This window comes from Rana temporaria, chromosome 5 (assembly GCF_905171775.1).
Source record: "Rana temporaria chromosome 5, aRanTem1.1, whole genome shotgun sequence".
Classification (NCBI taxonomy): Eukaryota; Metazoa; Chordata; class Amphibia; order Anura; family Ranidae; genus Rana; species Rana temporaria.
In genome coordinates this window covers 348,303,318-348,314,932 of record NC_053493.1, presented here as the reverse complement: position 1 = coordinate 348,314,932, position 11,615 = coordinate 348,303,318, and the positions used below count along the sequence as shown (strand labels likewise).

Below are 11,615 nucleotides of genomic sequence, written 5' to 3'. Positions count from 1 at the left end.
CTTAAGCGGTAACAGCGCCGCCGACACTCTGTGACTTTAGGCAGCACCGCGGCAAAAAAGAGCTGCAGAGAGACTCCAGGCACAGGCAGATACCGCGATACAAAGGGTTGGGGGGGGGGGAGCGGGGTGACATCGCTGCACCATCCATCCCCCTCCTCTCACGGTTGCGGCTGAGCTGTCCTGATTAGCTGTGTTCGGCACTTCTCACAGAACACCTGATGTCACACAGGCACAGCCGAGTGAAGCCGCCTCCCCCTCCTCACTGTTTATGTGTACAGAGGGGGAGGGGACCTTCTGTGCATGTGCTGCCGCACGCTGATCTGAGGTACTGAATGGGAGGAATTTGCACTGAGGGGGTTTGTGTAATGTCAAGGGGTCCAGTGATGCAGGGTGCTGTGTGATGTAAAGGGGTCCAGAGGTGCAGGGTGCTGTGTAATGTAAAGGGGTCCAGAGGTGCAGGGGGATGTGTAATGTAAAGGGGTGCAAACTGTTAAAAATATTGCAAATATTTTTGTTCCTCTTTGTGTATGTTTAGGTGACCAGGGGGCGAGGGGTGAAGATGGGGGGGGGGGGCGCCACAGGATTAGCTCGCACAGGGCGCCTGAACACCTAAGGCCGGCCATGTGCTCAGCCCCACTGCCAGCTGTCGTGCAGCAGTCCTTAAGTGGTTAAAGATGAGCTATTTGGACCGTTTTAGGTTGAAGACGACTCAAAATCAACTCCCAGGTTCGAGGTTTATAAACATTTTGGATTGGATTGATAGTTGTTCAATAATGAAATTACTCCTTAAAAATACAACTTGCCTAATAATTGTGCACACAGTGGGCCAGATTCAGATAGAGATACGACGGCATATCTCCTGATACGCCGTCGTATCTCTGAGTTCCGCCGGTCGGATCTATGCGGCTGATTCATAGAATTTAGGTTCCGCATAGATCTCCCTAAGATCCGACAGGTGTAAGTGACTTACACCGTCGGATCTTAGGCTGCAATTCCAGGCCAGACGCTGGGTGGCGTTTCGTTTTTTTCACGCGACGAATATGCAAATTAGGATTTCCGCCGATTCAGAAACGAACGCCCGCCCAGCGTTTTTTTTTTACGTTGTTTGCGTTCGGCTTTTTCGGGCGGATAGTTACCCCTGCTATATGCGGCGTATCCTATGTTAAGTATGGCCGTCGTTCCCGGGTCGAATTTTGATTTTTTTACGTCGTTTGCGTAAGTCGTTCGCGAATACGGATGGCCGTAATTTACGTTCACGTCGAAACCAATGATGTCCTAGCGACGTCATTTGGAGCAATGCACGCTGGGAAATTTAGCGGACGGCGCATGTGCAGTTCGTTCGGCGCGGGGACGCGCCTGATTTAAATTCTACACGCCCCCTAGCCGCGGTATTTTAAATTTCGCCGGGGGATTTACGATACGCCGCCGCAAGTTTTGAGGTAAGTGCTTTCTGAATTAAGCCTCAAAAACTTGCGGTGGCGGATCGTAAATCAGATAGGTTACGCGGATCTAAAGATCCGCTAACCTATCTGAATCTAGCCCAGTGTATATATACGGTCGGTAAGGTGGCTCTCCTTGTGCACCGCCACCCGCCAATGCTTTGGAGCATAGGCAGAATGGTGGTCTGCCTATGTAAACAAGGCAGATCGCCGCTCTGTCAGTACAGAAGGCATGGATCCTGTGTCTCTGCAAAGCGGGGGCATCGATCCATGCCTTCCACTAGTACAAGCACATCCCCTACAGCAGTAAAGCACTGGTCCGGCACACATTTAACCCTTTGATTGCCCCTGATGTTAACCCCTTCCCAGCCAGTGTCATTGGTACAGTGACAGTGCATATTTTTTAGCACTGATCACTGTATTATGCTTGTTTCACACCTACGCCTGCTTAGTGCTTTTTGCATTTTGCAGATTTGCTCTACAGAACGTGTTCCACAGGAAACCATGTAAAATGGCCTGTAGTGCAAATCTCCAAAATGCCAAAAGCGCTAAAAATGCATAGGTGTAAATCAATGTCTTATGCCCTGTACACACGATCAGAATTTCCGATGAAAAAAGTCTGACGGAATTTATTCATCAGATATTCCGACCGTGTGTGGGCTCCACCAGACTTTTTTCCGTCGGAGTTTAGAAATAGAACATGTTTTATTTTTTTCCTATAGAAATTCCGATCGTCTGTGTGGAACTCCGACGGAGAAAAAAACACACATGCTCAGAATCAAGTCAAACCACGCATGCTCGGAAGCATTGAACTTTTCTCGGCTCGTGGTAGTGTTTTACGTCACCGCGTTTTGGACGGTCGGAATTTGGTCTGACAGTGTGTATGCAAGACAGCTTGAACGGAATTCTGACAGAAAATTTCATCCGATTTTATCCCATCGGAAATTCTGATCGCGTGTACAGGGCATTAGTGTCACTGGTCCCTAAAAAGTGACAAAAGTGTCAGTTAGTGTCCCGACTGGCCAGCGCAATATAACAATAATAAATGTTGCTGACCATTACTAGTAAAAAAATATATATATATATATATATATATATATCCAACAGTATGTAGACGCAATAACTTTTGCGCAAACCATTTATTATACTCTTATTGGGATTTTTTCCCCCAAAAAAATTGTAGCAGAATACATATTGACCTGAATTGATAAAGAAATTCGATTTTCTATTTATTTATTTGATGTGTTAGATAGCAGAAAGTAAAAAAATATTGTTTTTTGTTTATTTATTTTTTTCAAAATGTTCACTCTTTTTTTTGTTTATAAAAATAAAAACCACAGAGGCTATCAAATACCACCAAAAGAAAGGTCTATTTGTGAGGAAAAAAATGAAATACATTTTGTTTGGGTACAGCGTCGCACGACCGCGAAATTGTCAGTTATAATAACGCAGTGCGGTGACACAAAAAATGTCCTGGTCGTGAAAGGGGGTAAATCATCCGGAGGTTAACCACTTCCCGCCCGGCCTATGGCCGATTTACGTCCGGGAAGTGGTTTTGAAATCCTGACTGGACGTCCATGGACGTCCTGCAGGATTTCATGCCGCGCGCGCCCGTGGGGGCGCGCAGCGCGGTGATCGGTGATGCGGGGTGTCAGTCTGACACCCTGCATCTCCAATCTCAGTAAAGAGCCTCCGGCGGAGACTCTTTACCACGTGATCAGCCGCGTCCAATCACGGCTGATCACGATTTAAACAGGAAGAGCCGTTGATGGCTCTTCCTCACTCGCGTCTGACAGACGCGAGTAGAGGAGAGCCGATCTGCGGCTCTCCTGACAGGGGGGATTCGCGCTGATTGTTTATCAGCGCAGCCCCCCCTCGGATCGCCACACTGGACCACCAGGGAAGGGCACATAAAATTAAAAAAAAAAAAAAAAAAGTCTTGAAAAAAAAAAGCTTTAAAAAAAAAAAGATGCCAATCAGTGCTCACAAATGGGCACTGACTGGCAACATGGGTAGATCAGTGCTGCCCCACAGTGTCCATCAGTGCCACCCCAGTGTCCATCAGTGCCACCCCACAGTGTCCATCAGTGCCACCCCACAGTGTCCATCAGTGCCACCCCACAGTGCCCATCCATGCCCAGTGCCCACCTATCAGTGCCCATCAGTGCCACCCATAAGTGCTGCCCATGAGTGCCCATCTGTGCCGCCTATGAGTGCCCAGTGCCGCCCATGAGTGCCCATCAGTGCTGCCTATGTGTGCCCATCAGTGCCGCCTATGTGTGCCCATCAGTGCCGCCTATGTGTGCCCATCAGTGCCGCATACCAGCGCCGCCAATCAGTGCCACCTCATCTGTGCCCGTCAGTACTACCTCATCGATGTCCATCAGTGCCATCTCATCGGTGCCCATCAGTGCCGCCATATCAGTGCCCGTAATTGAAAGAGAAAACTTACTTATTTACAAAAAAATTAACAGAAAAAAATAAAAACTTAATTTTTTTTCAAAATTGTCAGTCTTTTTTTAGTTGTTGCGCAGAAAAAAAAATCGCAGAGGTGATCAAATACCACCATAAGAAAGCTCTATTTGTGGGGAAAAAAGGACGCCAATTTTGTTTGGGAGCCACGTCGCACGACCGCGCAATTGCCATTCAAAGTGCGATAGTGCTAAAAGCTGAAAATTGGCTTGGGCGGGAAGGTGCGTAAGTGCCTGGTATGGAAGTGGTTAAACAAAGCAGAGGTTTTTCAATTTTCTACACTGGAAGAAGCGCTCCTTTTACAGACATTCTACAAGTTTGTAAATTCTTGTTTGGAATGTCCTAGGAGAGTGTACAGGGGAGGCGGGAACCAGGATTAGTGAAACTTCCTGGTTTCAGAACGAGGCTTGGCTCTGTTCTCAGGTGGAGGCTTGGTTGTGATCCGGAGTGAGGTTTGGTTGTAGAGGAATAGATCGTGTAGTCGCCTGAGCTGGGCAGGGGAATGAAGCTGCATGTTTTTCTTCCTATCACAGAGGAGCGGAGGGACCTGAGACCAGGACAGGTACAGTGCTGACTATAGGGAGCCATGACAACCACTGTACTCCCTGCACTGGGGGGACGGCATGTGTTTAGTCCTATGATAGTACGGTGTAGTTCTGAGGGAATCATCCCCGAGTGTCCGCTGACATCACCGAGGAGCTCAGGAACTCTCACTTTATTCTTAACGTGTATTTGCACTTTACAACCAAATAGGGATAACACCTTCCTTCTGTTTGTGACATGTCCCCATTTACATTGCACAACTTCCAGCTTCACTTTGTACTGCTCAGCCTTTCCCTTCTATGTAATATTGGCGTATTATTCATTGCAATTTTGTTTTTCTATTTTGTGTGTGGCGAGGAGTTAGAAGCCCTGTCAGGTTTGTATTGCTGTCTGTGTCCCCGTTAGAGAGATTCACCCTCTCTATGTGTCCTGTTTACCATTATCGCCGAAAATGGGGAAAAACAATCCTAAATTTTGGGTTGTTACCAGAACAGGAATGGAGGGGAAATCTTCCAATGGGGACACTAGTTCTGGTGACAACCAGCACTTCCTGTTTTGGCTATGGGACAGGACAGGGATTATAACTCAATATAAAATTAAAGGTGTTGTAAAGAGAGAAGTTTTTTTTTTTTTTTTTATCTTTATAGTGGAGGTTCACCTAAAAATAAACTTTTAACATTGCATTTATGAGATTAATGACAATTAGAATCGGCTGTTTTTTTTAAAAAAAAAAATACGTCCGTACATACCGTTTCCTATATAAGTTCTCACCGCCGCTTCCGGGTATGATGGGCTGGGCATCCTAATTGATTGACAGGCATCCGACCGACGCATACATCGCGTCACGAGAAGCCGAACGTCGTTGCGCAGGCGCCGTATAGAGCCGCACCGACGTTCGGCTTCTTTCGGCATTTCGTGACGCACTGTATGCGTCGGTTGGATGCCTGTCAATCAATTAGGAACGCCCAGCCCCGACCATCATACCGGGAAGCGGCGGTGAGAACACATATAGGAAACGGTATGTACGGACGTATTTTTTTTAAAAAAAACAGCCGATTCTAATTGTCATTAATCTCATAAATGCAATGTTAAAAGTTTATTTTTAGGTGGAAAAAATAATAATTTAAAAGTCAGCAGCTACAAATACTGCAGCTGCTGACTTTTAAAATAAGGACGCTTACCTGTCCTGGGTGCCCGCGATGTCACCCAAAGCCGACCCGTCCCTCGCCTCTCGGATGGAGGCGTCGGCATCTTCAGTAAGGGAATTAAGAAGTGAAGCCTTGCGGTATCACTTCCTGGTTCCCTACTGTGCATGCATGAGTCGCGCTGTGCGTCCTGTGTGTCTCCCAGAAGACAGCGGGGGAGGGGGGCGGACATGGAGTAGATCGCTACGAATACTTCAGCGCTCTTTTCCCGGAAGTGATTGAAATGACCTGGATCAGGTATCTGCTCCCCCCTCCACCTCCTCCTGAGAGGTGCCAAATGTGACACCGGAGGGGGGGGGAGGAACCAGATCAGCGGAAGTTCCATTTCTGGGTGGAACGCCGCTTTAAGATGAAAAAACCTTTTGAGCTAGATTCATAAAGCCCGCCGTAAGTTTGTGCGGGCGTAGCGTATCAGAGATACGCTACGCCGCCGTAACTTAGTAAAGGCTGGGGCTGGATTCACAAAGAATCTGCGTCCTAAGTTACGGCGGTGTAGCGGACATCTGCCGGCGTAAGCGCTTCAAATTCTGAAGAGGTGGGCGTGTTTTATGTAAATAAAACATGACCCCATGTAAATGACGTCGTGAAAGAATCCCAGTGGGCATGCTCGAAATTACGCCGCAAATCGTCAATGCTTTCGACGTAGACGTAATTTATGCAAAGCCCTATTCGTAAACAAAGCAAAATTCGACGCTGGCCTGACGTCAATACTTAACATTGGTTGCTCCTCATATAGCAGGAGCAACGTTACGCTGGAAAAAGCCTTACGCAAACGACGTAAAACATTCCGCCGGGCACACGCATGTTTCTGAATCGTCGTATCCAGCTAATTTGCATATTCTACGCTGAAATCGTATCTTGCTTTCTGAATACAGATAGAAGATACGCCGGCGCAAATTTGAATTTACGCGGCGTATCAATAGATACGCCGGCGTAAATTCTCTCTAAATCTAGCCCTTTGTGTATAGCAGGCCCCCCCAGCACCCCCTAAAACTTACCCTTAGCCCTTTCTCTATCCAGCGATGGCCATGATTCCCTCGGCCATCCTGGACTCTCCTCCTGATTGGCTGGGGCACAGCCGTGGCACCGGCAGCTGTCAAAGTCCTCTCCTATGTGTAAAAATATTTAAACAATCTTTATTTTTTTGGGTAGAAAACTACTTGAAACCCCAAACATTATATATATTTTTTTTTCAGCAAAGGCTCTAGAGAGAAAAATGGAGGGTGTTGCATATTTTTATGTCACACGATATTTGCACAGTGGTTTTTCAAATGCAATTTTTTTAGAGATAATACAATTTAATGAGTTTTAACATGCAAAAACACAATATAACACCCAATTGTTCAGTAAAATATATTAAAAAAAATGATGTTATGCCAAGTAAATAGATGCCTAACATGGTTAAAAATTGTGTACACTCATGGAACAGCGCCAAATTACGGGACCGAAAAACCTCCATATGGGTGCTCAACCCATGTATGCATTCCCTTTTGCATGTGAGCACAAAGGGTGGCAGGAGTGCTTTACTTTGTTTTGTATTGTTATTATTTATTTTATTTAAAAGGTTCTGTTTTTTTTTTTTTTTTTTCTGTCCAATTTTTTTTTCATTGCTATAATAAGGGATGAACAACATCTCTTGTGATAGCATGGTCCGTGACAGGTCCTCTTTATGGAGAGATATAGGGTCTATTAAATCCCACGTCTCTCCTCTGCCCTCCAAAGCGGCTGATCAGACATAGATCGGTCTGATTGGCTGCTTTACTGTCCAGTAAACAGAAAACTGAAATTGGAAGTGACTGATTTACTCTTTGCTTCCAGGGTCTTAGACCATAGAGATCATCAGGGACTTTCCGGTCCTCGATCTCCATGGTCAGTCGGTTGAACCACTGCTTGCAATCCCAGGTTCCTCGTGGAACGGGAGAACCCGAAAATGCAGCGCAAAGGGGTCAGCCCTGTTAAAGCAATCTAGCATCTAATTAGCTGTAGGATCACTTTTACAAAAAAAAAGCATTGCAAAAAAAAAAGGTCCCCCACCGATGCCTGTAGCTGCAGAAATCATCCTGGTATAACCACTGCAACTTAAGGACGTACAGGGATGTCCTTGGGTGGCAAGTGGTGGCATCTTGAGTAAGGGAATCAAGAAGTGAAGCCTTGCGGTTTCACTTCCTAGTTCCCAACTGCGCATGCGTGAGTCACGCTGTGTGTCCTGACTGGTCCCTGCTGTCTTCTGGGACCTGTGTGTCTCCCAGGAGACAGCTGGGGGGGGGTGAGGTGGTCCCAGACATGGCGTAGATCGCTAGAGCATAGAGATTATCGGGGACTTTCCAGTCCTTGATCTCCATGGTCAGCCGGGGGAACCGCTGCTTGCAATCCCAGGTTCCTCGTGGAACGGGAGAGCCCAAGAATACAGCGGGGAGTGGGGGTCATCCCTGTAAAAGCAATCTAGCAGCTAATTAGATGTAGGATCACTTTTACAAAAAAAAAGAGCATTGCAAAAAAGATACCCACCCGATGCCTGTAGCTGCAGAAATCATTCCGGTATAACCACTGCAACTCAAGGACGTACAGGGATGTCCTTGGGTGGCAAGTGGTGGCAGATGTAGCTGTATTTGTTCAGGAAACCCTGCGCATGCGCAGATGACCAGGGAAATCCAGCGCATGTGCAGATGTACTGCAGGGCTTTCTAGGGACCCAAACCATGTGGTACATCTCTGAAGGGGGCAGTGAAACAATGTCCATTGTTGATAGAGGGAGGGGGGATTGGGAAGGTCCACTTTACCTCTGTCTGCACTGTGCTGGCAGATGTCAGTAGTTTGTGTAAACTAGATGTGTACTCTGTCTGTCCTAACAATTGGTTTAAAATGTCAAGGCTTGGATGGTGCATTGTATGTTGCGCTTACATTTTTTTTCCCTAAATCAAATCATGAAAGCTATTCTATATAATTTCATGTGTATGTGTATGTAATTGTATACCCCTGCTCCAAAGAATCTAAATGGTAAGACTTATTTAATACATTTTAAGTATGATGTGTTATTGGAAACGCAGAACAGAAATATAGTGGGGTGTTCACCCTTCTGTTCATGTCCCCAATTTAGGAAGGGATTTAGCAGCTGTGGTGGCAGCTCTGCACATGCTCAGTTTTCAGTGAGTTTCTATACTGAGAATTTCCTTCCTATAACATCTGAGCAGCCCATGTGACTATAGAGTGAAACATGTGGTTGTATACACAGTGGTAAATGACAGCCCACTCCTTTCCTCCTTTGTGCCCACTAACCAGCTAAACACAGTGGAGGCGGGATATTACATGTAGATCAATTGAGGCTTCACCTCCCTCTTAAGACACAGGCTGTAGGGGCGTGACATGGTCTGCGACTGACAGAAATCCACCCACACCATGTTATTTTCACAAAATAATAAAGATTTGATTTCAAATATATACGTCAGTATGACAATGTGGGTTTGGTGCAATTTCAGAAAGTGCAACCACGCCTGCAAGATGTAATAGAAATCTATGGCTCAGTGCTGTTAAACCACTGGTACACTGCGCTGCACCCACAGTGCGGGTAACTATAACTTGTTACATGGTACTGTGTAGAATTATATAGCGCTAAAGAATCCACTGGCAATGAAGAGCAGGAATATCTGACCCAGTACCTTGACTCAAGACGGAGAAATTCAGCCAGGCGACTAGCATTTTCCAGGAGTAAACAATGGCAGCATTCGTTGTGTATCTCAGATGTCAGTATAACTAAAGCACATCATTAATCTTTAAATTAAAGGGACACTAAAGGCAGAATAAAAAAAAAATAACAAATATGTTATACTTACCTCCACTGTGCAGCTTGTTTTGCACAGAGTGTCCCCGAATCCTGTCTTCTGGTGTCCCTCGGCGGCCGTCTCTGCTCCTCCTCACAAAAGCACAAAAAAACGTTTACCTTTACAACCCCTTTAACTACTTGCCGACCAGCCGCCCTCATCGTACTGTGGCAGGTCGGCTCGTCTGTGGTTCCCGCAAATTCACAAACCAATCAATATACGCTTATTGCGATATTTTTGGTAAAAAAAAAAAAATGTAGAAGAACATATATCGGCCTACACTGAGGAAGAAATTTGTTTTTTTAATATATTTTTGGGGGATATTTATTATAGCAAAAAGTAAAAAATGTTGCTTTTCTTTTCACAATTGTCGCTCTTTTATTGTTTATAGAGCAAAAAATAAAAACCGCAGAGGTGATCAAATACTACCAAAAGAAAGCTCTATTTGTGGGATAAAAAGGACGTCAAATTTTTTTTTTGGTACAGCGTCGCACGACCGCGCAATTGTCGGTTAAACCAACGCAGTGCCGTATCGCAGAAAATGGCCAGTTCATTAAGGGGGAAAATCTTCCAGCTCTTAAGTGGTTAAAAAGTCCCTTTCTTGCCTTTGTTTCTGGTATTTTATGATCAGGACACTGTCTGCATGGAGTTTGCATGTTCTCCCTGTACTTGAACGGGCTTCCTCCAGGTACTCCAGTTTTCTCTCGCACGTTGGTAGGTTGCTGCTCTCTGAATTGGCCTTAGTATGTGTATGTATGTGAGATAGCGATCTTAGATCGTAAGCACCTTGAGGGCAGGGAGTGATGTGAGTGTACAATATGTAATTACCTGGAACAAATAAATAAGTGACTGAAGAAATGAGAGACCTTTCCCAAGGACCTGATCCTGCAATGACATAACAAGATTAGGGACACCCTGATAGACGAATGCCATTCCAGGAAAACATTGGCATTTGAAGGGAGTGGACTGTTCTCGGAAATTGGGAACTGTCTTGCCAGAACCGAGCAGCAGATTTTCACAATGGTTTTGTATTCATAATAAACGGTAGAGATTATTCCTTGAACGCTTCCTTTGATTCATGCAGGAAGTTGATTGTTATTTTGTCTCTCAGATTTGGTTATCTTTTTCTTTTGTTTGTTTTATCATGTGTTAAATCCCAATTTAGGGAATTGCCAAAAAAAAAGTTTAAATGGTTAAATGCTCATTACCCCTAGTGCAAGGGTGCCCAACCTTTTAGCCACTTAAGACCCGGACCTTTAGGCAGCTAAAAGACCCGGCCAGTTTTTGCGATTCGGCACTGCGTTGCTTTAACTGACAATTGCGCGGTCGTGCGACGTGGCTCCCAAACAAAATTGGCGTCCTTTTTTTTTCCCACAAATAGAGCTTTCTTTTGGTGGTATTTGATCACCTCTGCGGGTTTTTACTTTTTGCGCTATAAACAAAAATAGAGCGTCAATTTTGAAAAAAATTCAATATTTTTTACTTTTTGCTATAATAAATATCCCCCAAAAATATATATATATAAGGAAAAAAAATTTCCTCAGTTTAGGCCGATACGTATTCTTCCACCTATTTTTGGTATAAAAATCTGCAATAAGCGTTTATCGGTTGGTTTGCGCAAAATTTATAGCGTTTACAAAATAGGGGATAGTTTTATTGCATTTTTTATAATAATTTTTTTTATTTTTTTACTACTAATGGCGGCGATCAGCGATTTTTTTTTTTTTTTTTTTTTCGTGACTGCGACATTATGGCGGGCACTTCGGACAATTTTTAGACATTTTTGGGACCATTGTAATTTTCACAGCAAAAAATGCATTTAAAATGCATTGTTTACTGTGAAAATGACAATTGTAGTTTGGGAGTTAACCACAGGGGGCGCTGATGGGGTTATGTGTGACCTCATGTCTGTTTTTAACTGTAGGGGGGTGTGGCTGTAGGTGTGACTTAATCGATTGTGATTCCCTATATAAGGGAACACACGATCGATCACAGCGCCACAGTGAAGAACGGGAAAGCTGTGTTTAAACAAATGTTGTTTTTTCACTGATGGTCTGCGGTCTATTGCGGTGCAGTGTACCTGTGGTTTTCCCGCCGGTTAGCTACACTTTGCCATAGACGTCTATTATATCCTGCAGG

The 11,615-nt window shown here is 44.9% G+C and overlaps 1 protein-coding gene across 2 annotated transcripts in view; it reads left to right on the top strand.

Moving 5' to 3' along the window:
- Nucleotides 1-4,307: 4,307 nt before the first annotated feature.
- The window catches only part of SNX16 (sorting nexin 16), a 59,655-nt gene continuing 52,347 nt past the window's right edge, over nt 4,308-11,615 (top strand). The window contains exon 1 of one of the 2 annotated variants that reach the window (XM_040354517.1): nt 4,308-4,473. The gene's annotated coding sequence lies outside the window, so the exon portion shown is untranslated. The remainder of the gene's footprint in view (nt 4,474-11,615) is intronic. The other variant, XM_040354516.1, reaches the window with a different exon arrangement.